This window comes from Chanos chanos, chromosome 4, assembly GCF_902362185.1.
Source record: "Chanos chanos chromosome 4, fChaCha1.1, whole genome shotgun sequence".
In the NCBI taxonomy this organism is placed as follows: domain Eukaryota; kingdom Metazoa; phylum Chordata; class Actinopteri; order Gonorynchiformes; family Chanidae; genus Chanos; species Chanos chanos.
In genome coordinates this window covers 44,477,564-44,481,957 of record NC_044498.1, presented here as the reverse complement: position 1 = coordinate 44,481,957, position 4,394 = coordinate 44,477,564, and positions in this window count along the sequence as shown.

The following is a 4,394-nucleotide window of genomic DNA, read 5'->3' as shown; positions in this document are numbered from 1 at the left end:
GAAGAGAAATTGAAGAGGGAGAATGGATGAAAAACAGACAACACAAATGGGGGTGATTCCAGGTCATGGAACCCAACGTGTCCTTAGGTCAGTCTTTCAGACAGAATTAAGACAGGTAAGATCAGTATGGATCAAATGCTTCCACTGTTCAGGTTATGCAACTTAATGACATGTTATGACAACGTAATGACTCTTCATTCTGGCATATTCAAAAAATGGAAGGAGAAATAGAGAAACGATGTGTCTTAACTGTATGTTACATGTACGTTACAACTGCATGTATGTTACTACTAGAAATCTTACCAATGTTATGTAATATAGTACTAATATGAAAAAAAAAAGATTGGCTTGAAACTTAAAACTGAAACCTGGTGACGCACATCCTACGTAAGGAATAGGCTACATGTCTGTAATGTTTTATAGGATTGAAAAAAAAATTCACAAAGAAACTTAGCAGAACGGTGCCGAGGAGCAGGGCAAAAGGAGAAACTGACCTAAAGAAATAAGAGTTCCAAAACCACACCGAGGACACAGGGAACAACTGCTCTCTCAGTATTACTGCCCACTCCGATGCCTGAAGATTACTCATTACTACATACTGACTCATAATAACCTTTTGTTCTGCAGTTTCTCTCTCTGACAATGCTTTATTTTTTTTTTTATATGCAGGGCTGAGGACTCACATCAGCTGAACAGGTTTTAGCAGCCCATTTGCATAAACAGTGGCAACAGTTTCAATATTTACACAACAACAAATATGAAAACTCGAATCTAAAAGCATGTGGCTTTGTCTCTCTCTCTCCCTCTCTCTCTCTCTCTCTCTCTCTGTGTGTGTGTGTGTGTGTGTCTGTGTGTGTGTGGTGCGTGTGTATGGGTGTGTGTGGTGGATAAAGAAAGAAGAGAAAAACGAAAGAGAACGAGAGAGAGAGAGAGATGAAGGCTCATTAATTTTTGCTGTATCCGCCAGCATCGTCTGCCATATGACGAGTTCATTGTGCAGTCATTAGCATTGCCACGCATGAACAACTGATGTAACAGTTCTTTTACCAGGCATGTAATGGCTGTGTTGACACACACCATTATGGCTAAAACAGCTTATAAAACTTAACTTTGGGTGGAACTGCCACACATGACCATTCATAAAGCCTCTATATGTGTGTCATAGGGACTGACCAGTACTTACAAAAGGCGTAGCTTTTAAGCATTATGAAAGCATTGGCTAGATTGGTGATATTAACAGTTCCTGTATTAATGATGAAATTTTAAGAGGTTGCCATAAAAGACAGCCGTTAAAAATGATTAGCATCAGATACTGAGAAATGCATTTTCATCCAGAGAAAAATACATAAAAGCATTATTTAATTTCTCACAAAGGAGCAATGTGACTGCCCCCCCCCCTCTCTCTCTCTCCCTCTCTCTCTCCCTCTCTCTCTCTCTCTCTCTCTCTCTCTCTCTCTCTCTCTCTCTTTCTCTCTCTCTCTCCCTCTGATAGATTATGTGACAGAGACACCAGGCACTAGACTGTCACAGTCACACAATAAAACTCTCTGAGAGCTCACACACATAAGAGTCCCTGATAATCCACAGATGTGTAATCCTTTCAAATTTGAATCAACTCAGCGCTTTAGTCAGCTGTTTTCGTGTCCATGTAATTCCTGGAAAGGCTGACATAATGTTTGGATGAGATGTTGTTTTGATCAAAGATAGATTGTTATTGTGATAACACCCACACAATGTAACTACCTTGGTCTATGCTGGTAGAATCGTGATGTTGAGAGTGTGAGACCATCCACCAATATCACACACACACACACACACACACGTGCACACTCATACATATGCACACATAGGCATACAAACAGAGTCATGTGCCAACAAGTGTACACGCCCATCTGTCATACCTGGCTCTGTCCCCATCATCCACGTGATTAGTGCACTGAAATCAGGCTCCCAGTATACACTTGAACACGTGCCAGGCTAATACACATACACAACCACGCGCTCCACTCATTCTATGATCCCCAATGCCAATTAAGACAAAACATCACAGCCCTGGATGGTTTATATAACCTCCTCAGTATGATGGTTTTGGCACAGAGCTAGTACAGACTGATTCGGATCCTTCAGACGAGCCACATCTAATCTTTACAAAAACTAAACGACATTATTAGTCATAAAACAGAGGCTATGAAGTGGCATGGCTTTTGTCCAAATTACCGTATAATCCTTTTATTATACAATATGACACTTCGTGGTATTGTATGTAAATGTTTACAAAGTGTTTGTTTGCATAGACTGTATTGTGATGTATGTTATGTTACACAAATAGCTTTTGAGGCAGTTTATAAACTCTGTTTCTCATAGACTCACACACACACACATACACACTTCCATTTATGAACATTAACCACTCTATTTATCTTTGGCAGGAGTCGGGCATTGCTTTCCTTTTAATGTTATGATTTACCATCCATGCCCTTCACTGCCAACTTATTCAGTGGGCGCTAAGCCCCAGTGAGACTTTTATACTGCTGCTGTACCAACGTGTGCCCTGACTGGCACCGTCACGCATTGGCACGGCTATACTGGGTTTGGCAGAGCGTCATGAGACAGCAAGAACCTGCCTGGTACAATGTCCTGCTTATTTAGCCCTTTAATCTTGTATTCAGTAGGCTGTTATAATCCACTGTAATTACTGTATTTACCCGATTAACACTGTCGGGTGATTGGGCATGTATCAGAAAAATGTGCATTAGAACTTGATGGAGGACAGCTCCAGTTAAACAACGTGCGTAAGATCTCATAGGCCACAGCATGGAGTGAAAGATCACTCCTTTTGCTAAGCTTCCAGTCAGTGATCTGCTGAAGGGAACTGCTGTATTTAAAGTCATTGAGAAGATTCTGTCAGCATGACTGTTATGAGTCATTCTTTAAATGGATATAACAGAGTTTTCTACAATACATATACAAAATCTACTCACATGAAAAGATCTCAAAAACACTGTTGAAAACTATGCAAAATTTTAAAAGGTTTTATAAGGTCGGTGTATGTGTGTGTGTGTGTGTGTGTGCATATGCACACATGCATTCGATAGAGGGAGATTAATCCGGTGGTTATCTTAAGATAGTGTATGTGTGTGTGTGTGTGTTTGTGTGTGTGTGTTTATGCAGGGTCAGATATCAGGTTGCATCCGTGGCCAGTGTAACATAGCCGATGCTGCCCTGAGTGTTTGGATGATTGACAGTTGGGCGTAAGACACTTTACATATCAGCCTCTCAGCCAAGTCAGGGCGTCTGTCACTGTCCAGCCCACTGCATGAGTGAGTGTGGGTGTGAGAGTGTGTGCATACAAGGCATGTCTGGATGTAGATTTGCTCCTTTAAAGGGAATTTCCCAGGTCTCCAGCCAGTGCCTATTGTGTAAATTAGCCTACACAACCTATACAACCTATACAGTCTAAACTAAGGAAAGACAAAGATTCCTGAAGTGATAAATATACCAAAAAGACAAATGCACACACAAATGTACACAGTCACAAACACACATCCTTTTCCCCCTTCCAGGAATGTGTGTGAATGTGTGTGTTTGTTTGCTCTGACCCCACTGTTTATGCTAGTGGAGGTGCAATACATGCATATAACCTGGCCAGAGACAGAGGGAGAGAGAAAGAGAGAGAAAGAAAGAGAGAGAGGTGGGGGCAGAGAGAGAGAAAGAGAGAGGGAGTAAGACGGTGAAAGACAACAGTGATGACTAAGAAAATGAAAATGCTAACACCGTGACCCCAGTACAAAGCCCACTTTACCTCTTTACATTTCACAGCAATGTGAGAAGCAATCGAAGAGAAAGAGAGAGAGACAGAGAGGGTGGGACAGAGGAACTCTCTGACGGACAAAGACAGGTTCACTTTCCATGGTTCATTCTAAACACTGATGTTATTTTTCCTCTGGGTGAGAGGTTCTGTTTTTAGCATATTAGTGTCATACAAGTGCCATTTAAGTGTTTCTGCTGGAATGGCTTTGCCAATATTCCGCTCTAAAACTAACCCTTACATACCTTATTATGTGACACTTACTCTTGATTACTGCTCTGTGATCTGCTTGTGTAACTTCTTATACGTAACATAATTGTCTTTGCATGAGGAGAAGGGAAGCTGGTTTTAGACCAGAGCTTGTGCACCACCGGAATTTCTGGAGATCATTGTAACCATTTGTCGGAGAGAGAATTCAGCTGAATAAGTCAAGTATCATGACACATCATTGGACGCCCATTAGACTGTATTGCATAACATCCCGTTACTAACCATTAGAAGGGCTAACTCTTTCCACAAAACTTTTTTTTTTTTTTTTTTTTTCAAAATTCCCGTCACACATTTCAGCATACAGTATTTCAGTGAC